We start from the raw sequence: 24,286 nt of genomic DNA, 5'->3' as shown, positions 1-24,286 counted from the left end.
CTTTTGTCTTCTTATAGCTATTGTTAACTATGTTGCTGTTGCTTAAATGGTTGTTGCATTTGTTGGTTTTATTCATTGTTTTTTCTGCCTTGTTTTTAAGCTTTGGTTCTTATTTTGCAGTGGACCTTGGACAACATTTGATGAATATGTGGGGTACAAATTTAACACATACACATAAATTTTACGAAATTGTTCAAAGTCTGGATTCCAATTTTGCCTCTTTAAAACCATCTATCCTTCTCATCCTTTTCTTCTCTTGTTTTTTGGCAATAAGACATTTAATTTATTTGACTGATTTGCAGTGCAACCCTGTGTTTGCTTACTCATAAGGAAATCCCATTGAATTCAATGGCACTTATTCTCAAGAAAGTGCACAAAACTTCAACTGGCTATGCAGCTCAGCTGTCTGACCTCATGCTTCCTATCGACTGTTTCAGAATGAAACAGCCGTAACCACACTGTTGGTGCTGTTATATTATTATTATTATTATTATTATTATTATTATTATTATTATTATTATGTTTGTGTGTGCGTGCACACACTTATAGTTCTCTTTCAAGGAAGCCAAGGCAATGTACATGTGGTTCATTCATTGCGTTTCACCAGGATTTCTGCTCAGCAAACAAGGAAATACAGCTGATACAAAATTAACAATTAAAATTACTGCCTCTTCTATTTAGAGATGATGTTGAAGCCAAAAAGGCTGTTAAAGTGTGATACTTCATTATAAAAGTAAAAATGCATAATTATCTGATTTTTCTCTGATCTTGTCTTGATACTTTATTCTTTCTGGATATAAATATAATTAGAGAGATAATTTGCCTGTGGTTTTCTTCCCTTCTTCCCTCCCTCTTCAACAACTCAGGACTCCAGAAGCATTTTCAAAGTTTAAATGTGCTTTGTTTTGCTTGCCGTATCCTTTCTGCTGTAGCTTGAAAGCTCTTGATCTAAACAGCTAATGTTCCAAAGTTTCTTTCTGCACAAGTGACAACTAGTTGGGAGAGATCCATGTGATGGGCCTCATTCACAGCATTTCTGTGTTCAGATGATGTTGTCAAGTGCAGGGCCGGATTTAGGTTTGATGAGGCCCTAAGCTACTGAAGGTAATGAGGCCCTTTATACGTCCAGCTGTCCTTTTTCAACAACAAATTGTCGCTGTTTTTCATGTTGAATTTTTGCTATATGGTAATTTATGGACCTAATAGGTATCTAAAGCCATTTGCACATAACAAAATATGTATTTTATCCAAGTAATTTGTGTTTTATCTTATATTTTGGAAATGTACATTCAGGTTTTTTTCCTTTAATTTTTTTGGGCCCCCCAAGAGAGTGGGGCCCTAAGCTATAGCTTTTTTTAGCTTATACATAAATTTGGCACTGGTCAAGTGTAAATGGGCAAGGTCTGTAATAAACTGGGGTAGCAATATTGGCAATGTATACCCTCCTGTTCAGATTCAGCAAGTGGATGTGATGGTTTACAAAGTCAACTCCAAAACTAGTATGAATTGTTTCTCACAATCACTTTCAACTTCCAGTGGAGTTGCTATCACTTTTGATTTAACCAAGGAAGAAGCCAGACCTGAAATAAAGCACATCTGGTTGGTGTACATGAAAACTTGGAGATGTGGGGCAAACTAACATCCATTTAAAGAGCACTCTTCTAGCATGCAGTATTTCAGAGAAAAAACATTTCTTAATTTTTGAAATCCACACACATATTTACATGGCATTTCAGAATGGAGAACAACTAAAAATGTGCAGATCAATTCATTATTTCAACAGTTATCTGTTAGAAAACGTTACAGGTAGCTTCAAGATCCATACCAAAAATCATCTCTGACCTGTGAATCCCCAAGTCAACATCTTGAAACCAAATGTCTGCCTCAGCAGAGACCGCCAAAAGACAAGAACTTCCTCCTCCAGCTTCATTTAGCTATTCCTCACCATAGTCTTTGATGCTTGGGAATGGTAGATGACCTTAAAATGTATGGCTTCATGTGCCAATTCTGACCCGATTCCAATGGCTAGATGGGAAATAGAATAAAATTTCTCAGGAGCTAAAATGCAGTTAACAATGTAGGTGTCAAAACCCATTTCCTATATAAGACAAATTCCAACAGGATCTCTTGGATATTACTTCAAAGCACTGAATCAACCATCATAGATAAGTGGAGGGTGATTGCGCCCCACAAGAAGTTCATTAAACATTTGACAAACACACCTCAAAGTCATCAAACAAGTGAGATCCCAGACAAAAGGAAGGTTAGTAATTAAAGTAAACCTCTGCCTCTCAAGGATCTGTCATTGAACAGAGAATTCTTAAAAAAAGGGGGGGCTGTTGTTCAAAGCAAATAAGAGTAGGGTTATGTTGCCCCCCCAAAAAAAGAATAGTGCTCCCTTTGGTGAGGAGAGTCCAACACCTTTCACTGTGAGATTGCAATCTGTTCCCCCTGCCGCCTCTGGCTGCCAGCACATATTGCCACAGTGCTTGTTAAGGGAGGGGTCATGTTGTGCATCAAATTGTGAATGCCCCCTTCAAAGCAGCTTGCTACAGTGCAATACACCCCTTCTCTTGACAACCTTCAAAAGATGGGGAGCTTTCCAATCTGCATGTTGCTGCAGAGTGCCTCCTCAAACTGGCTGCTGGCAAAAGCGGCGGTGGGAGAAATGTGCCACGCATATTGGGGCCGATTGTCTCCTCCCAAGTGGCGCCAACCATTTGAAAGGAGGTGAACATTATTAATTTTTGGCCCTTCTTCACATGCAGCCCAAATAGGGATTGAAACAAAGTCCTCCTAAAGAAGACTAACCTTTTGTTCTTCTAGCTAAGTCTTCTCCTGTAGAGAACAATCACTCGTCTTAAGTTAAACGCAGCCAAGGAGTGAGATAGGAGGGTTCTTAATTGTGCAGCGCAAGGCTATTCTCTATTTATTTATTTCTTTGATGTCAGTTTTCACATCCCCCACACATGTAAATTCAAAGATTTACAATTAATTATATCATGCTTAAAATATAGACAATTAATCATACCAGGATTAGTTCATCCATAGTTACAGCTTCATTTATGTTTATGTTGATTCCATTGCAAATGGAATGGCATTCATCTCTCCACATCGAAAAATCTCTTGTTGGTTGTATCCTTGTCTCACCAAACTGTTTGTAACTTGTGGTTTCATTTGCTCTTATTATGTCCCATCTTATTTTCTTCTAGATATCTGGTACAGAACAGAATATGTGGCACCTGCCACAAAATGTTGCAGCTTCAAGTGTTGTTCAGGATTCCAATCACTCTCAGCCCTACAGTCAGCATTCCATGGGCACCAAGTGTGGTTAGAACCCTTTGGGATGTTTTGGAGGTCCCCCCCGCCATTGAGGGGGTTATAAATTATTATTTCTGCAGCAAATCCAGAGCCTTCCCTCACCGCAGCCCTGCCTACCCCATCCTGGTCTGAGCAAGTAGCAGCACCACCACAGCTGGAGGAGTGGTGCCTCAGCAGTACCCCACCTCATGTGTCATGTCTGGGCAAAAATTAGGTTTTCCCCAAGCCTGCTGATATTTCTTAAGGTGCCGTTTTGACTACATTATTGTGCCATGATGGCTACATCATGGCACCATTTTGATTACATTAGCGCTAACAGCCTGAGCAATAAGAATAGAGCAAATGACGATGGATAGGACAGGATACCTTTGAGAACTAGTTCACACATGCATGTACACCCTTGATTGTTCTATACTTTACTCCTGATGGTAGCAGAACGTGTGATTTGGCTCCACTGAAAATCTTTGCACCTGCCATGGCATGAAAGTTCTGTCTGCTGTGTTAAATCTCTGATGGACCCTTCATATATATACAGCTTATATACATGCATTGATGCTGCCATCATGCACAAAGATCTATTTTTACCACCAACCTCCTCTCACCACCTACAACCCTTTTGTGCGCAAATAGCTACAATCACAAGAGTGGCATATACAGGGGAGGGACTGGACTGGGCACACAATGTTCTTCTGTGTACAATCACATTGTTCCATAGAGTAAAAAAACAAACCACAACAGTGCAAGTTTTGAGTCTTGCCGATTGCATTCTTCATGCTTCAGCCGTTGCTTCCTAGCTTGGGGTAAGGGTGGGGGGTGGGGGGTGGGGAGAGAAACAGATGTGTCTCACTAAAAAGAAAGGGGTGGGGTGGGGTGGAAAACCTTCCCAACTTTCAGTGCACATGGACCTTTCATTTTATGAAAACAGTCAAGCTGCAACCACAAGATTTCACAGATAAGAGAAAAAATGTGGATTGTACTTAATTCAATATTATAAAGAAATACTCTTATGGGGAGACGGCAAGCTGAGCCAAAGCCAGACCAAGACTGCTGACTGATCTGAAAAATGTGAATATTTTTCACACTGGGACACCACATCTCATAATGCTCCATGTGTGCTATAGTATATAATTATGAAATGTTTGCATTAAGTAACTTGGGTGCCTAAATACAGATGTTCCTTATTGACATTAATTGGACATGACATATCTTTGGCCTGCTTTATAGCAGTCATCAAAGCATGCATTTCCATTTTGCCATATATATTCTAAAGGAGCTCTGTTCCATATCGACCTTATTAACAGTGAAAAACATTAGTGCTGCAGCTATCTGTCATATATTTCAGTTAAAAATGCAATTGGTTCACTTTGAAGAGGGCATTTGTTGGGAATTGACCGCAAACATTAATATTTGTTTCTTTCCCCCCAGAAACTTTTCTTCTCTCTCTCTCTCTCTCTCTCTCTCTCTCTCTCTTTTACTAGGTATCTTGATGCTTATTATTGCTTAATTATTTTTACCGTTCACAATAAAAAAAAACATGAAAGCATCATGTCTCCCTAACTGCAGAGACTTCAATGGCATTTTGTTAAACATTTCAGTAGTAATAGCTACCTTTAGGGTGATCTGGGCCTGGTTCATAAGTTGATCCTCTGGTCAGAAAAGGAGGGGGTATGATTTTTTCCCAACTCCCCACACCATTCCCAAGGATTGCCCAACCCCCAGGACCAGGTTTTTGATGGTTGCAATGGGCTGCTAGGGGAAAGGGGAGGCAGAAGCCCCCATGCTACTTCCTTGAAATTGATTCCATTTGCAGAAGGAAAGTTAGGACCTAAGGCTATGAGTTGGATCTACTTGCATCTAGTTCTCATTGAAATCCATGGGGCTTAAGTGATGGCTGACTTTTCCCACTGATGTCAATGGGATTCATGAGCAACTGACGTAGAGCACAGAATAAGTTGCATTGACTTCAGTGAGGTGTCTATTTCCCCAGGTATAGGATTGCAGTCTTAGGGCAGGAGTCTCTCTAGTGGACTTCTGCACATGGACTTCTGCTAGTGCAAAAGGGTTTTCCTCACCTCCTTTGCTTGTGGGATCTGAAATTTCCTTGGGGAGGGGGGCATGAGAGAACCCCCAGAACAGTGTGCTGGAGGGGGGAGGGAGAGCTCCATCTGGCAAGTGGAAAAAACTTGCCATAGTGCTATGCTGAATTCCACCTAGTCTGTATCCAATCCAATTCAATCCAACTCTGCATTTTCATTTTAGAATTACATTGGCATAATACAGAATGCAATTTTTGGCAAAGTCACGCAGAACTGTTATGATATGTTAGCTTCTATGGCAGTCTAGTCAGCCCAGCTCCAAACCTGGTCAATCAGTTCATTTAACATTAAACTGAGGCAGCAGCTTTGGATGAATCCAGTTCAAAAGCACGAGTGAAACTGAGATCTGGAAATAAAGTGCAGTGGTTCAGAAGGCAGGGATTTCTCAGTGGTGGCACCATGTTTATGCAACTCCCAGTACAGATCTGGATGTACTCCATATTATATTTCTTTGGCATCTGCTTAATACTATTTATTTTCACAGGGCTCTAGGGTCTAGCAGGAGTGGCCCTATTTATCTAAGTGCATCACTGATTGCCATATGCTACTGTTATTTTATTGCAAAAAAATGTTTTTAATTTCGCTTTGTGGAATGCAACGACCCTATTTTCATTAGAGAAATGTTGGAGGGTATGGAATATCACAGCAACCAAAATGGCTTCCATGCTCTCATGGGAAAAAATGGGATGCCTCGTTTTAGGGGGGACATCCCAGGGTATGTTATTGTAAAGATTACAGTTAAATAATGCATGGGAAGCCCTTTGGACACTTGAAAGCACTATACACATGTTAAGTATTATTATTAACTTTACAAGTCACAGAGCTGCTTCGTAGACGGTGCCTACCTTGATGTGCTTTTTTATTAAACCAAATAACTTATATTTCATATACTTTTATACTGCATGCAGCAAAGCAAGGAAGCACCTATTCAATCAGCTAGGTAGGTGTTTTAATACATGCATTCCTTGCCTTCTGCCTAACTAAGCTCCTCAAAGCGACTTAGCAAAGTGTGCCTGTTGCTCTTACATTAATTAACCTGGTCTGCTTTGCTGCTCTTCAGCAGCCTCAGGGGGGCTGGTTGTTCATCAGGCAGTCAGCGATGACTCTGCCCTCCTGACGCCCCTAGAAAACTGCAAAAGCCAGGCAGCTACCTGCTGTCCCTTCATCAGCAGCTTTGAAACGGCAGGCCCTGGGGATCAATGAGCAGCTTTCCAGCGCCTGCTGCGAATGAGGCAAACTTGAAGTAATTGAGAAGGGTTGCAATCCAGACACATTCTTTGAGCAGATCCAAAGGGCTGCACATACCAAACACGACGTCTGCTCTTTTCTATTTTATTTTATTCAGATAAATGTAACCCTCTTTGCAGTACAGAGGGCTCCAAATGTCTAATAAAAATAACCCTTAAGTTGCATTTGACCTCCGCTATTCCATATTTCATACTGCTTTTTTTTTAAAAAAACAACACCACTCCTAATATTTTTCAAAGGGCTTTGCTATCCACGGGGCTGTGGGGTGGGGGCTTGGGGGAGCTAGCTGCTGCTGTTCAAATGAAAAAAGGTCAAAACACCCAGCTGGGTGTGTGTGTGAAACGGAGTCACCCGCTTCCCTGAAATGTGGCAACAATTTATATATCTAAAAAGTTTATTTTTACAATGTTCTTGGTGGAGGAGAATCATCTGGAGGACGTTTTTAAAACAAATCCTAATTTTGAAAGCGTAAGAATCTTTGGGGATGAAATATGGATGTGCTCATTTGTTCCAAAACTGTTTCTCCCTCCCGCATGTTTAATAAATGGCAAGATATTGTGGCTTGGTGTTTTCAGACTCATGCTTGCGTGATGTGCCCTTGAGGGCATCGGCTCAAATCCTTCTGCTGTGATAAGGGGGAGCTGATGGTTGGGAGTAAGGGGAGGGGCTATAGCTCAGTGGAGGAACAAATGTGTTGCATGCAGAAGTTCCTGGGTTTAATTTTAATTTTCAGTTTAAAAGAGTCTCGGGTAGTAAGACTAGCAGCTATGACTTCCTGATGCCTTGTCAGTCAGAGCACCTATATACTAAGACCAACAGACCAGTGGACTGACTCAAAGTGGCCAATTTCTGCTGGACATAGAATAAGAGCCTGTTCAGTGTAGTGCTTAGAGTGTTGGACTAGGACCTGGGAGACCAGGGTTCTAATCTCCACTCAGCTATGACACTCAGTGGGTGACCTTCAGCCAGAACTTTCCCCTCAGCCTAGCAAACCTCACTGAATTGTGAGGATAAAATCAGGAGACAGAAAACCATGTATGGTATGTTGAGCTCCTTGGAGGAAAGGTAGGATAGAGCTGTAATAGTAATAATAACAACAACAATAACAACAACATTTGGCATTAAAGTGGAAATGAACAGGTTACCTGCAAAGGAGGAAGAAAAATCTCCACACGCTTCCTTATTTTCTCCTCAGAAAGATATCCAGGAATTGCTTACAGCTCCTTCTTCCTAAACTTGCCTGGATAGGAAAACTGGCTCCAAGTATTCAGTCTCAGGCTTTGTAGATGTTTCTTCGTCAATTCATCTTCACAGCGAACATTTCCACAGCCGCCTCCAATGCTCTGAGGTACCAAAGGAAGGTTATTCAGCAAGGTTATTTGATAATCTCCCAGGCGATATTTGCAACAATTCCCCTGGATGCATTCTTTCCCCTCCTCAATAGATCTCCTGGGAGAAAAGAGTGTCTCCAGATAAGCTTGATGGTAATGGAGTCGAACAATGTCCCTGAGGTCATGATAATAACAATAATAATAAAAGCTGTGGCTTTGGAGTCCAAAATCTGCTTCTTTGAATAAATAAGCTGCCTTTGCCCATCTGAGAATGAATTTTGCCAGGGAAATTTCTACAGTTTAAGCATATCTACCTTCTCTTCTGAGCACAGTATTTGGCTTAGCTCTGCTTTAACATCCTATTTCGCCTCGAAACAAACACTACTGTGTTGGCTCAGGCCTTCCCTCCCCGTCCAACAGTGAAGGCGGCAGGATGGGAACGGCTTTTGTTTTGGAAAGTCATGCTTTCACAGTACGTTGGGAAAGCAGCCCGAGAGCAAGCGATCCATTGGATCCTACAAAAACGACGGCCGTGTAATTCAATTCCATAATGCCGCGAGTTGTCTCTGTATCCCCTTAACAGACTTGGCAGAATGAGGACAATACCACAAGGGCCTCCAGGTCACTATCTGTGTGAATCATAAAGGATTATGCCAAAACCTTGTCTAAAGAATAAGTCTTGGAAAAAATTACTCAAGAGTTCCAGATGTTAAAATATCTGGGTGTGTTTGCTTTGTGTGTCAGTTCTCTGAGGTTTTTTAAGGTGAAATGCATTTAAATAATGGGAAGATAGGAAGCTGGCCTCATTTAACGAATTCTCCTGTTTGTTGATACTTTATTTGAGTGAATACAGCCTTAGCATATTTCTGGAGTATGATGTTGTAACTTGTAACTAAGAGCAGCAGCGTCTTCAAATGTACTTGTTGGCTTTCAGAGAAAGTGAGAAGCGCAGTGACATAATACCACAGACTGAAATACAAACTAAGCCCACATGTGCAAATGTACAGTGGCTGCGAATACATCTCCCAAGGGTGAAGCAGGATTTTTCCTCCTGGCACTTGTAAGAAACACATCTGAAAGGTGAGGGAAGAGGAATAAGGAGAGATGAGATCGTCCTTGTTCCTGGTTGCTTAGAGATGGGTGGATCTGTCAGTTTCAGTTTCTCATTGTTTCTATCTTCATTTTAGTTGTCCACATTTTCACAGAAGTTTGCTGATTTTTGAAGAAGTCCTTGTGAAAATTCACCAGCACTGTAGGTGTAAATTTGTTCTAATATGTATGCATTTTCACTAATATATGCATTTGTTTGGTTTTTGTTTGGTTTTTTTGTTTTTTGCGCACATTACATGGCTAGAGAATTACAAAATTCAGATAAGTGTGGATTTTGAAAGATAGCTTTGTTTTGGTTCTTGTGATGTTTTGGAAAGTGCAAAATACTTTACCTTTACATGGGAAATAAATACACCCCCCACCCTATTTCTACTCTTGTTGAGGTATATAAACTATCACCACTGGTATTCCCAGATGGGTTAATTATTTTGAGAGGGAAGCGGGCAGAGGTAGGTGCTTTGTTAAGATCATATGGGCTTAGAAAACAATTATTTGCAGTTTGGGGGGGGGGGAACAACTCAGATCCCTTCCAAGTCAAAAGGCGACAAGCTCACCCACCCAGAATTCAAAGCTGCCATTCTTGATGAGGCATAGGTAGCCGTGTTGGTCTGCCATAGTCTAAACAAAAAAAATTCCTTCCAGTAGCACCTTAAAGACCAACTAAGTTAGTTCTTGGTATGAGCTTTCGTGTGCATGCACACTTGGTATCTGAAGAAGTGTGCATGCACACGAAAGCTCATACCAAGAACTAACTTAGTTGGTCTTTAAGGTGCTACTGGAAGGAATTTTTTTTGTTTTGATGAGGCATGTGCAACTAACTGAGAGAACAAAATAATCTTAAATTTAACAATGGTAATCCAAGTGGGCCATTCCAAGAAATGAGAATGAAAATAGACTGATGTGATATGCATGGCCATGCTATGATCAATCTTTCCTACTTTTTTAATTGCTTTTAGTAAAAATATTTTTTTTATTTGTTAACAAAAAAGTTGCAAACAAAACAAAAAGAAAGAAAACAAAAAATCAAAAATCTAAGCCATAAAGTGTTACAGGACAAAAGTACAAAGATGTGGCATTCCACTTTCCTTCTGTTGTTTGGTTTTAGAAAAAAAGTAAAAACTGTTTTAATACAGAAATGCACATAATATTGTATATTTTCAAGCACATCTATAGAGAGAACACTGAAATTTGCAGAACATTATAGAACACATTTAAGTGTGAATAACCAGTATGAATGGTGTCCCACCAAGTTGACTTGCAATGTAAACAAAGGGATAAGTCAGAAATCAACTGATGTTACTTTTTAGGATTTTGAAATAATCACATTGATATACTATGAATGCTTCTTAATAATGAAAACTCCAGGTGAAAAGTAATGTGTGTTACTAAAACTGACAAAATGTGGCACTTTTTTAGCTCCAGTTCAAACCCAGATTATTGATTCAAAAATTTTAAAATGCCGTATGGTGGCACTCATCTGTCTTGAGAGACAATGGAAGAATTTGCCACTGGGGGTGAAGTCAAGCCATTGGAGAGTTACAGTGTCTGCTGCAGCTGTAGAGACCAATATGGGAGAGACGTGTTTTATTACAGGTGGGGCAGGTGAAGGCATCTGGTTTTGCTGCTACAGGTGCACCATCAGGACATTTTTCAAGCTGGAATTCGCTGGAACTCAGTTCTGGCACCTCTCAGACAGGTGCTATTTCTATTGCAGACATCTTATTGATAAGTAGGAAATGTATATTCCGTGATGCAATAGGCAAATCCATATGACTTCCAGCTTTTCTGTTTATGACCTTGTTGCGTTCTTTTTGCATCCCTGCTCCAGAGGGACATGGTGCTATCACAGCACTACACAAATACAGTGCCTTCCCTGTACTCACACATTTGTCAGAAGGCCCAGTGGAGCCTCTGAACCAGGACTGCATTATTTACCCACCCACAAGAGCAAATCCTCTCCAACTGGAACCCCAGAATTTGGTAGATATTCTGTTTGGGGAGATGTCTGAAGGCATTCCCAGTCACACAGACCCCTTCAATTAATATGCTATGCCTTCTGCTTCAAGGAAGTATCATGCCCTGTTCACCTTGCTTGATTTTGCCCAAAAAGGAAATTTACCTAAGTATAGTCTAGATTGGAGGTGCCAAAGAACAGGAAAAACAATGTACATGAATTATGAGCAAGATAAACGAGACCTACTGCTTTGAGAATGAATCAATATTGTAATTAAAACATCAAAGGCAGTTCAAATAAGTCAGAGCTCTGTTTAGAAAGCAGATGCCAGGAACATCTTTTCCATTTTCGTGGTGTTCTCAGTTTGTTTTGTACACACCCATCACAGAGAGTCAATGCCCTGAAATTACCCAGCGTAAAGAGGGTACAGTGCATTTTGCTGCTGCTGCTACCACTGCCACTGCCACCGCCACCCAAAGCCAGCTATGTTTCAAGTGTCTCATAAAGCACAGAAGAAAAGAAACATGATAAATTAGGCATCCATCCCAAGTGGATGTTTTTCTATCCAAATTCAACCCCTAAAGGAATGTTACACATAGATAAACAAAGGAAGAGAAAGGGTGGGGATATGTTAGAATGTAACAGAACGCAAATTGCAAGCTATAAATGAAATCAAGTCACAACAACTTTGCCATTAACCATTTCCATATTTGGTGTGCTCTACAGTATCCAAATTTACCTTGTGGGTGAATCTACGGCTGTTGCAGCAGAATTTATCCAAGGTCTACCATTCACTTATTGTATCAAAAGTTGCAAACTCAAGATGAGGTTGATGTGAATAGCCAACACAAGGGTGGGATGAATGACCAGTAAAAAAAACCCTAAAAATTGCTGGATCATTAGGAAGCTCAAGAATGTCTTTTCTGATAAAAAGGGAAGTATGCTTTGTCATAAATAGCTGCAAAGTGCTCTGTGTCCAAATCACAACTTAGAAAGAAAACAGGAGCAAATTGTTTTATAGCCCTTCCCAAGGCAACCCACCAAGTGGCAGATGCCAGGAGGCGAGGACTGGCGGAAAGTTGTTGGACAGAGCTCTGTGTGCTCTGAGACCTGCCTTAGCATCAGCTCGTGTACTTTCCTTGGGTGCAATGTAGGATGCTGAAGTAAGAGTTACCTCACAGTCCTGTTGTGTCTTGTCTTGTGCACAGAATGCAAGCAGGCTCCATATTTCCAGGCAGCAAAAATATCATTGGCCAGCCCTGCAGGTGTCTATATGTTACTTTCCCACAAAAGTTGACAGTTAGCTGCCGAAGAGTTTGGCCCTAATTCACACAATCCACAACACAATTGAGCTCAAGCCATGTGTTTTTTTAAAATCACTGTATTCCCTCAAAGTCCACAGAACAAGGAAATAGAATTATCAGCAGCCATAATTACAACAACAACGTTATACTCCATATATTATTATGTAGTAGCATTAACAACAAGAAAAAGTGCTGCTTAGAATATTTGAAAAGAAAAACAAACCTTTGCTGAGGCTGAACATATCTGATTAGGTGTTTTGTTTTGTTTTTCATATTTCGGAGCCAACCCCTGCTCTTATATCGCTAGATGGACCCGGCAAATGAGTCCACGTTTCCTGGAGATGAATCAATGTAACTGCGCACATTTGTAAATGAGGTCATGGCAGTCACCCAGAGACAGCAACATGCTTGGAATCTGAAATGAAGGATTCAAATGCTCAGGAAGTAGAAGAGGCAGCCCCCAAAGGTGTCTGCAGACAAGCTCTCTTCACGATGCTAGCTTGTGCCTGACTTGATCAAATTATTTTTCGGGGGGTGGGGGGAGCTGTGAATGATTTGCTGTAAACTAGCAGGTTCCTAGAGGTCATGAACACAACGAGGAGTGAGGGTGGAGGATACACTGCTGCCATCAACCACGAGCAGCTGTTGCAGCAATGCCGGCTAAGCCAAAGAGACTTGTAATGAAGCTTTCGGGGAACGTCTGCAATGTCTTAGCTTGGCCCATGCAAATGGTGGTTGTCCATTAATGTTGCATAGAATTGCCAGTAATTGGAACATCCCTGGTAGGCCACCAACATCATTAATGCCTGTTATGATTGTTTTATAAGTCTGAGGAGACAAATGCATTCCTGCATGACTCTAATGCTGCTGGAAGTGCTGAGCTCATAGCTTGGGCTACAACAGCTATGAAGAAGATTGTCTATCTGAGGAAGATGTCTCTCTAGAGCCACATCTTCCCTTCTTGCCCTTTCACGGTTGCATTATCCCCCGGACCCAGCATCTTTTGAAATCAGCTCGCTAATATCTTATCTTTAATGGCCTTCTAAAAACAGACCAAAGGGGACTTTGCAAAGTCAAGACGGCAGTCATCACTTCACGTTTAACTGACCAGCTCACTTGGCCCTCCTTAAAGGACGCAGAGTGCACAGCTCACAAGTCTGTGCGCCTTCTCAGAAACCTATCGTGCAACATGTAAAAATAAGAAGGTGTCTGCAAAATGAGAAGTGCTTCTTTGCTCAGACGTTACTGAATGTCTCCCTGGCATCTATTTTCAGCTTGGGGAAGCAAGTTAACAACATCCAATATTTGTGCTTAGGTCACAAAGGCAGGGTCAGCCTGGTCATTGGGAAGAACAAGGCAGCCATCTCCAGACACAGATTCGGATGCCATGAAAGTGCAGCCAAGAGGAAGTTCCTTAATGTAGCATTAAAAGGTTCAATAAGCTGGAGTTAATTCTCACTGATTTCAAAGGGCAAGTGCTAATAGAAGTCCTTGACTTTGACAAGATTGTGGTTGGGTGTTTTGGCAAAAGGGGAAATTAATCAGGAATGTGTGAACCTGTCAATTTCAGATTCCCTCATTTTTCCATTGTTAGGTTCAGATCATCACATTTCCATTCCACATCAGCATGTTTTATTTACTTATTTTAAAGTCCTCATGAAAATTCTTCAGCATTTTAATGAAGAATTTAATGAAACTCCCCCCCTCCCCGATCCCTTGAAAATTGCTGACAGTCTTGGCAGACCACTTGATGATATATATTTTTTGCCCATTGTGGGAATTGTAAGCTGCTATATGGTTTTTAATTGTATTTTAATTGTTTCCTTTATTTCTTGTATTGTATTGTATTGTATTGTATTGTATTGTATTGTATTGTATTGTATTGTATTGTATTGCATTACAATTTGCATTCCATAAAATTCAAGTTATAATGCAATAAAATACAATAAAACAAAAGAAGCAATAAAAATACAATTTAAAAATTGGAAAAAATCAGGTTCTTTGACAGCATAGAGACACCCGATACTCGATTGTGAAAAGGAGTTTTTAAAAGAAAAATGAATATGTCATGTGCCAAACCCATGACATTTTTGTCATTTTGCTTTTATATGGCATAATAAATACAAAATTTACTGTTGCAAACCTCCCAAACATTGTTGTTTGGATGATTTATAAAATTGCCTGCTAATAAAACAGATTCAAGGGTGGCTATTTTCTTCTTCCAAGAATGAAGAAGAGAGCATAACTCTTTCTTATGTCCTTGCCTCTCCTTGGACAATAGTGTAAAAATAAAAAAATGCCCTAAACTCCAAAAGCAGGATAGTGTGTCTTTTTGTACTCTGTGAAGTATCATGGACATTGATGGTGCTATGTAAATAATAAGGACACTTTGTGTAAGTAGCAATTTGCCTCCTGCCAAAGACAAACAAGCCAGGCATAGAATCAATGGGATGCTTGGACCAACCAGTAGTTTAAGGACATTATGTGAGCTTTCAGGCTCCATAGACTGCTTCTTCAGACAAAAAACCCAATGTTCATAGTACAAAAGGTGGAGTGAAAGCACTTACATGCTCAGTTTGGTTTAGACAAAGAGCAGGAATAACTGCTTAATTAGGTTTCTCCATGGCCAAAAGTGTTGACGTCTTTCTGGTTCTCACACTGTAGAGCTGGAAGGATGCCCATGCAACACAATGGAGGAAAGGCATTAATCTGCTTGTAAAGCTGACTAGATTTTGGGCCAGCACAGCAAGCTTTGCAGCGGTAGGCGATAGGAAGAAGAAATGGCCAAATACATACCACCACAACAGCCCCCATTCCAGTCCTATTCTCTGTGGAATTTTCCATCATTTTATTTGAGTGAATCGCTTCTTCTTGCTTTATTTTAAGTATGAGCTACTTCTTTCTCTATTTTCAGAGGGAAGATAATATCATCTCATTGATTCTTCGTCTCTGCTTCTGTTGACCCTGCCAGAGAGATGCCAACAATTGGGATGGCTGGATGGTTAGTTATTTGCTATTACGCAGCTCAGCCACCAGATGTCTCTATTCTTTATTGTATCTAAAACTAGAGGACTAAGCTCTCCTGAGATACTTGGTAAGGGTAGGAAGGGAAAGGTGAGCTCTGCCAATTTCTTCTTCATCATCATCATCATGCTTGCAATACAAAGGGTCGAGCAAATGTTTACATTCTATGTTCGATGTAGGCAAAGAGCAGGAATGTGTAGTATTTAATCAAATTCAGTGTCATGGGAGTGTGTGTGTGTGTGTGTGTGTGTGTGGAGATGTTCCAAAATACATTAAGAAAACTTTTTATAGCATGGAAAGCCAATTTGGTGCCCTCCAGATGATTTTGGACTACAGCACTCCTCAGTGCCAGCTAGCATGGTCATAGGCCAGGGGTGATGGGCACTGTAGTCCAGTAACATAAGAACACAAAAAGAGCCTGCTGGATCAGGCCAGCAGCCCATCTGGTCCAGCATCCTCTTCTCACAGGAACCAAACAGATGCCTGTGGAAAACCCACAAGCAGGACCAGAGGCATACCAAAGCTCCCTTGCGCTCTTGGCAAGGAGATAGATCAGAGGCCCTGTCTCATCCTTTGCATGCCTGGCAAGGTATGTTGTTGTTTAGTAGTTCAGTCGTGTCCGACTCTTCGTGACCCCATGGACCAGAGCACGCCAGGCACTTCCGTCTTCCACTGTCTCCCGCAGTTTGGTCAAACTCATGCTGGTAGCTTCGAGAACACTGTCCAACCATCTCGTCCTCTGTCATCCCCTTCTCCTTGTGCCCTCAGTCTTTCCCAACATCAGGGTCTTTTCCAGGGAATCTTCTCTTGCGTGTCTATACCCGCCCCCTCCCACGGAATGGAGTAAATAAAGACACAGGACACGGAATTTTAGGTTAAATGGGCGAAAATGGCCACAACTTTATTGATTACAGGTAAGAGCGGTATTGGCTTTAGGCATTGGCCCTATCAGACTAACTGATAAACCGGGAAGGGTTAAGCACCAACAGGGGGAGCCCCCGAGATGCACATCCCTGGGCGCTCCCCGAGGGGTTACCGCTCGGGAGCGCGCTTTTGGCCCTAGCCTCCTTGGGTTTCGGACGAGGCAACGCCCCCCGGAGTCCTTTAACGAACTACCCTTCAGCACTCTGGGGGAGGTGATGGCGTTCCTCCCCCCCAACTCATTTGCATAACAATACCCCTGCCAATGCCTAACCGCCAAAACCAAGGAGTTGTGACGAATTTGCTACGAGGTAGGCGAAAAAACCAAGTGGCGTCCAAAACATAGCCAATTAGCCAAATGGAAAAACTCCTACCAGGCCCGTTGCGGCGACCAGCCAAGGCCCATAGCAAAAGTCCGGGTTTGCACCCACAGGGAGGGAGGGAGGGAAACCGCAGCTCCTAGCAGGAAAAGAAAGGGGCGAGTATGGGCTTCCCCGACCTTAAATGCCCCTTACTCGCCCCGCCCCCGCCGCCAGCCAATTGGCTGGCGGGATGGGTCATGAATAATAATGCTCCCGGGATTCCCTTGTTCCCGCGGGGCTGCAGCCAGCCCTGCGAGAGTGTGCATGGGGCGTGAGACCGCAAAACCCCCTCCTCCTGATGTCGGAAGTGGCATTCTCATGAGGTGGCCAAAGTATTGGAGCCTCAGCTTCACAATCTGTCCTTCTAGTGAGCACTCAGGGCTGATTTCCTTCAGAATGGAGAGGTTTGATCTTATTGCAGTCCATGGGACTCTCAAGAGTCTCCTCCAGCACCATAATTCAAAAGCATCAATTCTTCGGTGATCAGCCTTCTTTATGGTCCAGCTCTCACTTCCATACATCACTACTGGGAAAACCATAGCTTTAACTATACAGACCTTTGTTGGCAAGGTGATGTCTCTGCTTTTTAAGATGCTGTCTAGGTTTGTCATTGCTTTTCTCCCAAGAAGCAGGTGCCTGCTGTCACCATCTGCAGTGATCATGGAGCCCAAGAAAGTAAAATCTCTCACTGCCTCCATTAAGCACCACCAAAGCTGGAAGAGTCCATGGACCAGAATCTCAAAAAGTTTGCTTTTTGTCGCCTTTCTCACTTCACCAATGACTTCCTCTGTGCCTATGGGGCCGGGACTGCTCTGCTCCATCTCTCCTCATTCTCCTCCTTCATCTGTCTGCCTGCCTGCCTTTCTGCCTGCCTCCCTCCCTCCACTCACTGCTTTCTTCTGCCAAGGAACCCAGAAGAGCCTGCACACCCTGCCTACCCTTCCAGAACAATGGAGGAGCAGCCCAGGGAGCGTGCAGAGGAGCAGACGGGCTCTTAGCCTGGGAGTGCCATATGTCCGGACATTATTGGGATTTCAATTCAATTGGCCCTTAAAAACAAAAGCTCAACAATTTTGGTGGTTTCCTTTTAAAAAAAGCTGAAAGCTGAACAATATTGGGGTCTTCTTAAAGAAAGCTCAACAACTTTCAGGGTGTCCTGGTATTTACTTTTTGAAATATGGCAACCATATCTTAGCCAACCCCTAGGTATGCCCCTGAGCAGGACTTAAGCAGAAGACCACTCTCCCCATCTGCCGTTTCCAGCAACCGGTACTCAAAAACATTTCTGCTGCTGATCATGGAAGCAGAGTGTAGCCATCATGGCCAGTTGCCATGAAATGGAAGTACTATATTGGCTGTCCTCCGTTGTATAGAATCAATGAACAAGGATAGTCCTAAAGGCCAACTATCTATTGGACCCCATTGATTAATTTACAGATCTACCATTAAGCTCTTTTGATATCTCATCCTACTATTCTCACGTAAGAGGGATTCATTTAAAATAGAAGCCACAGCTTGAGATAATAGGCATCTGTCCACCTCCTCAAGTTCTTATAATTTAAGAACTGTGTTTTATACTCTTGTGTTGATCTCCCAGAGTTGATCGTAACATTATCTTGTTTTCATGCAAAGCAGCTAAGTGGAACTATAAATCATACATGCCAATTAGATACTATGAGACTAACAGCACAATTCTAACTATGTCTACTCAGAAGTAAGCCCTATTGAATTTGATGGGATTACTCACAGGTAAGTGGGAGATTAGGATTGCAGTCCTACAGTGCTGCTAATATAATAGAATTACTGAAAATAAAGTATCAGATTTTCAAAGAAATGTAGAACATGTATCCAATTTAGGCATGAACTCACATTAAGAGTTAAAGTAACTGGAAACAGAATATTTCTTTTGTTTCAGTATTACCACCATAAAGCAACAGCAGTCTAGTATGGGCTAGACGTATTTGAAGAAATGGCATTTTGTTATTTGGACGCCCCTTTAATGTACTTTGTAAACAACTGTATTTCCAGACTGATTATGGTTGAAATGCTGCAAGTTCATTTGACCTCCAGAGTTAAGTACATCCTTGGGCTACCACTTAACACAACACTTTGGGAATGTAAAGTCTTAGGGTGCCTTTGGCCTTTCTACCAGTTTCTTAATCTGCTTACAAGATCTCCTTGCACTTTGACCCTTTGGAAAAACGTTTGCTCCATGTAAATGGTGAGACTCTTAAACTATTGTGTGGGAGCAATTATCAAGGCCTTAGAGATCTTGCAGGCAGGCTGTCTATATACCAGAGTTAAAGGCATGGTGTGGTGGAGATGAGAGGAGAGAGAGAAACGTTTTTACTCAGATAACATTTTTTTTTACATACAGTATAAGCATTGTGCATGCTCAGCTTCACAAGCTACAGCATGGACCCTTGCCCCCAGGAGATTACAAACCACATTTTGACAGTGGGAGAGGCAGCAGGGGAAAGACTAGAGCAGGTGAGGCAAGGGAAGCAAAGAAGAAAGCAAAAAGGAGTTGGTGAAAAAGAGTTGCTTCAGACAGCATGGAAAGGTTACTGATAGAGGGGCCACTTATGCATTGCCCCCCACCCCCAAAAGGGAATGCATTACCAAAAAAGAGCACTAAAGGTGGTGTAGATTTGCATAACCTTAGCATGTGCTAATTTTTATGCATCAATTCAAATGTATAATTACTATAATTTAAACAATTATCATAATAAATCTTTATTAACCATCTCCTACTGGTTGCATAAGGGACGAGGGTGGTGCTGTGGTCTAAACCACTGAGCCTAGGGCTCGCCGATCGGAAGATCAGCAGTTCGAATCCCTGCGACGGGGTGAGCTCCCGTTGTTCATTCCCAACTCCTGCCAACCTAGCAATTCGAAAGCACCTCAAAGTGCAAGCAGATAAATAGGTACTGCTCTGGCAGGAAGGTAAACGGTGTTTCCATGTGCTGCTCTGGTTCATCAGAAGTGGCTTAGTCATGCTGGCAACATGGGTTCTATGGGTTGTTAGGGGAGGGGCAGTACCTCTGGTGGGGACACATTGTGCTCCTTCTGGGGTGGTTTGGCCCCCACCCTGCACTCAGCTCTCACCTGTGGCTCCTAGAAGCTGTCAGCATGTGACAGGGGACCCACCCTGGGAAATGGCTTCGACTGATTGGCTAAACCAGGTGAGGGTAGCTCATGGGTCTCAAACCCTCAGTAAGTTTTGGACTTCCTCTGCATGCGAAGATAGGCTCCAGGAGATTGAGCAGGCGAGACTAATAATGGGTCCAATGGTCAAGAAGGCAATTTCTGCACGTGCTGTAGAGGGAAGTGATGGGCAGATGGGACTTGTCAGTCTGGGAAGATAGCCCACCCAGGAGAAGGTAAACTCCTCTAAAGCAGATTTGGAGGTGGAGTGGTGTTGCACAGGGGGAGGAAGGTGGGGGAAAGTCCCATTGCAGAAGTGTAAAGCCTTGGGCTGATGGGATGCTTACATAGTGTTGCATTGGATAAAAGCCTAAGCTCCTATAACAGAAGAATAGCAGTGATTTATTGTGTGAGTGAGGAGTAAGAGGAAGAGCTTTCTATGACGTTTGATTCCTTCTAAGGCTGCTTTTAGACAGGTGTTTATTGTTGAATTCAGTAACAGTCAGCAGAGTGGAGCGGTGGGGCTTATATGACCTCCCATCACCAGTGTCACTGCACCTTATGGGAGGAGCAAGATGCAAATCCACAGACGGAATCATCTGGTATTCTTGCTTGGGCTTTTGCCCCATGCAGTCTCCTCACCACCTCCCACCTACTCGGAAGGGACACCAAAGATGGGAGGTGAGGTAAGCACTCATGGGACCAGTCCTCCTCATGCACGCAAGATTTTTTATTTTTTTATTTTTTTGCAGAATCCACACAGTGTCATTGGCATCGCAACCCCGACCCTTTAATCCAGAATTTCCTTTTCTGGGGGTAATCAAATACATTAAAAAGATGGTTGCTTATGACCCATGCAATTTCTGTGAAACGCACCTGAAAATTAAGCCCGCCCAATTTGTCAGAAGGGACGCGGGTGGTGCTGTGGGTAAAACCTCAGCACCTAGGACTTGCCGATCGTATGGTCGGCGGTTCGAATCCCCGCGGCGGGGTGAGCTCCCGTTGTTCGGTCCCAGCTCCTGCCCACCTAGCAGTTCGAAAGCACCCCTAAGTGCAAGTAGATAAATAGGTACCGCTTTATAGCATTTCCGTGTGCTGCACTGGTGCTGGCTCGCCAGAGCAGTTTCGTCGCGCTGGCCACGTGACCCGGAAGTGTCCTCGGACAGCGCTGGCCCCCGGCCTCTTAAGCGAGATGGGCGCGCAACCCCAGAGTCAGACACGACTGGCCCGTACGGGCAGGGGTACCTTTACCTTTTTTAATTTGTCAGAACCTTAAATTCAGTGTGATAATGCAGGATAATCTTCACAGACAGCCCACTGATGGAATGTGGCCACACTGGTAGACAAATTCATGGAGGAGAAGGCTATTGATGGCTACTAGTCATGACTGGCTGTGCTCTGCCTCTACAGTTGGAGGCAGCGATGCTTCTGAATGCAAGCTGCTGGAAACCACAAAAGGGGAGCGTATTCTTGTGCTCAAATCTTGCTTGTGGGTTTCTCACAGGCATCTAGTTGGCCACTGTGAGACCAGGAGGCTGGGTTAGATGGGCCTGATATAGCAGGCTCTTCTTGTGTTCTGATAGTCTTACGAAAACATTTGATGTTATTAGTTGTCCCCCAACTTCTTCTTTTTTTAAAAAAAGATTTTTATTACATTTTTCAAAAATTATATAAGAACAAAACAAAACAATAATAAAAAACAGACAAAAATAAAAAAACAAGTATAGTTTCAATCCCTTTTTTTTCTTATAACTTGCTTTCCCGACTTCCTCGTACCTCCCCTCTCTGTATTCCAATTTCTATTTTATTATTTCAGCAAATCCTTTCCCTTAATTTTCATTTAATTTTTGGCCTTTCTTTTCTTTTTACTTATCCATTACGGCTGGAAACCACATAATTTCTAAACCAACGTCATTCTAACATTCATAAATTTTGCAGTATTTCTTAAGATAGTCCTTAAATTTCTTCCAATCTTCTTCCGCTGTCTCTCTCCCCGGTCTCGGATTCTGCCAGTCATTTCTGCCAGTCCCATGTAGTCTATCAAGTTGTCCCCCAACTTACAGGTTCATGGCTCTACAATCATACCTTGGGTTACAGATGCTTCAGGTTGCATGTTTTTGGGTTACAGACTCGCCGAAACCCGGAAGTACCGGAACGGGCTACTTCTGGGTTTCAGCGCTTGCGCATGCACAGAAGCACTAAATCGCGCTTTGCACATGTGCAGAAGCACCAGATCGCGACCCGCACATACGCAGATGCAGTGCTGCAGGTTGCAAACACTGCGGGTTGCAAACGTGCCTCCCGCACGGATCACGTTCGCAACCCGAGCATCCACTATATGTTGATCTACAACAGACATATTTTTAATATACAGTTGTATCTCAGAAGTCGAACGGAATCCGTTCCGGAAATCTGTTTGACTTCCAAAACATTTGGAAACCAAGGCACAGATTCCAATTGGCTGCAGGAAGCTCCTGCAGCCAATCGGAAGCCACGGAAGCTGTTCCGCATGTTTGGGTTCCAAAGAACATTCGCAAACTGGAACACTCACTTCTGGGTTTGTGGCATTCGGGAGCCAAAACGTTTAAGTCGCAAGGCATTCAGGATCCAAGGTACTTCTGTATATGCTGCAATGTATTTTGCTGATTGTTTCACATCTTTATATTGATAGGCAAGCATAGGTTTAAACAAGTTAACTGTCTCTGTTAGGATTTTATCAAGAAGTACATAGCATAGCTAAAAAAAACCCCAACACTTTAAAGCACAGAAATAACCCTGTTGCAGATGTAGCATTCATCTCAAATGTGTTAAACCGACATGGAATATTGAATGTGTTTTGCTTGGAGAAATGAAGAGAGTGGTGTTTGTTAGTGACAACAGAGGATGTGACTGCCTCTTTTGAGAGTACAATTTCTTTGTATCTTCAAACAGACTTACTTTAGTTTCTGCATCTACGGATATATTAGAGCCACACCTAGAAACCTGCTACCAGAAGGATGCAGACAAATTAGAACAAGAGCTGGAGAAATTATTAAACTGTTCAAAGGATGGTTTATGAGGAACTATGAAAAGAACAAAAAGCCCCCAAAACATTTAATTTGACTCATCTGGGTGAGCAAAAGATGTATAGGACTAATCCTACCATAAATCTCTATGGGTTGGGGAAGGGAATTCTGGCTGATTTTAGGGTACGTGAGCTCTTTATTGCCCAACTCTATTGAATAGCCTGGGAGAAGGCAGCTTTTTCTGCCCACATACACTCTCTTTAAATTCCCTTTTAAAAAATCTGGCTTCTCATTTTTTACATCATTTTCTAGTGCTCCTGATTATGGAGGCAAAGTTGAAAGCATGATGGCATTCTAATCTAAAAGACTCAAAAGCAAGAGGGCGAAAATTAAAAACCACAGATTTACTACCGCTTTCAAAGTTCAGCTCATAATGCTAAGAAGTTGTCTCTGTATTTTAAATATTTGTGGTTCATAGATACAGACTAGACTCTTGCTTGCTTCAGCTCCCTGGGAAAAACTGGGGACCTATCACACTAATCAGCATCCTTTGAATTATTTCTGGGAAATGCAGTGCGGATGCTAAAGGTGATGCAGAATGAGATACACATAGAAAGGCATCACCAAAGTATCTCCCTCTCTCCACAGTAGTGACCAGAGGGGGAATGACCACTGGGAGGAGTGCAGAAATAAGGAACGCAATGGTACATTTCTTGAGTTGCTCCTACCAATCAGAGCCTTGGACAATACATAGTTAGATGGACCACTGTTCTGATTCAGGGTAAGTTAGCTTCCTTTTAAAATGATAAATAAAATAAAACACAATTGCTTTCCCCACACTCTTGCCCATGAAGTGCAGTTGGGACCTAGTTGTCTTTTCCAGTTCTTTTGAATGTTAATTATCAAACAAGAACAAACAGCCAGATATAAATGGGGGGGGGGGTAACATCCACAACAGCAAAGATTTACTGCAAACAAATTCAGAAAGTGCATATACTCTTAAGGCTGTCAATCATTATAATCAGAAAAGTGGTCCACAAATTTCAGTCTGCAAACACTGACACCTGTTTTTCTAGCCTGCTAGACTCTGCCTGGATTCAAAGTACCCGATTCTGATCGGCCCTCAACTATTAATTACAAGCAGAGGTTGCCAGAGCCCTGGCGATAAGCTATACTTATCCAGCTCCTCCTCATCTAACACCTGTTAGTTCTTGCTCATAGTGAAGAGTTTAGGGCAGATTCATAGGAAGGCATTACAACAGTAGTCTGCCCTGGGATGGAAAAAATAACTTGAAAAATATTTCAAGTTGTGCTTGAAATATTTTATTAAACTTGGCTGTATGTGATTTTCAGGATAAGAAAACAAAGATCACACGCTTCTCCAAGGGGGGCCTCATTTGAAATCTTTTTCACCTCCTTACCCTTTTAAATATGGGCTTGTGGCACTTTGCTGCATATGAATG

The 24,286-nt window shown here is 42.3% G+C and overlaps 2 long non-coding RNA genes across 3 annotated transcripts in view; one reads left to right on the top strand and one right to left on the bottom strand.

Annotated features, from left to right (window-relative positions):
• Positions 1-1,674: 1,674 nt before the first annotated feature.
• LOC310839633 lies at positions 1,675-8,715 on the bottom strand. The gene is made up of 2 exons (XR_014561561.1): positions 7,811-8,715; positions 1,675-3,242 (listed from the first exon to the last, which is right to left on the bottom strand). It is a non-coding gene; the product is annotated as an uncharacterized lncRNA (long non-coding RNA).
• Positions 8,716-8,765: 50 nt separating this feature from the next.
• The window catches only part of LOC310839640, a 55,172-nt gene continuing 39,651 nt past the window's right edge, over positions 8,766-24,286 (top strand). For both annotated transcript variants that reach the window (XR_014561574.1, XR_014561575.1), the window contains exons 1-2: positions 8,766-9,076; positions 9,184-9,248. This is a non-coding gene — a long non-coding RNA (uncharacterized lncRNA). The remainder of the gene's footprint in view (positions 9,077-9,183; positions 9,249-24,286) is intronic.

This window comes from Podarcis gaigeae (assembly GCF_964106915.1).
Source record: "Podarcis gaigeae genome assembly, chromosome: 2".
Taxonomy (NCBI): Eukaryota; Metazoa; Chordata; class Lepidosauria; order Squamata; family Lacertidae; genus Podarcis; species Podarcis gaigeae.
The sequence above is the reverse complement of the archived record's forward strand: the minus strand, read 5'-3'. Positions and strand labels throughout refer to the sequence as shown.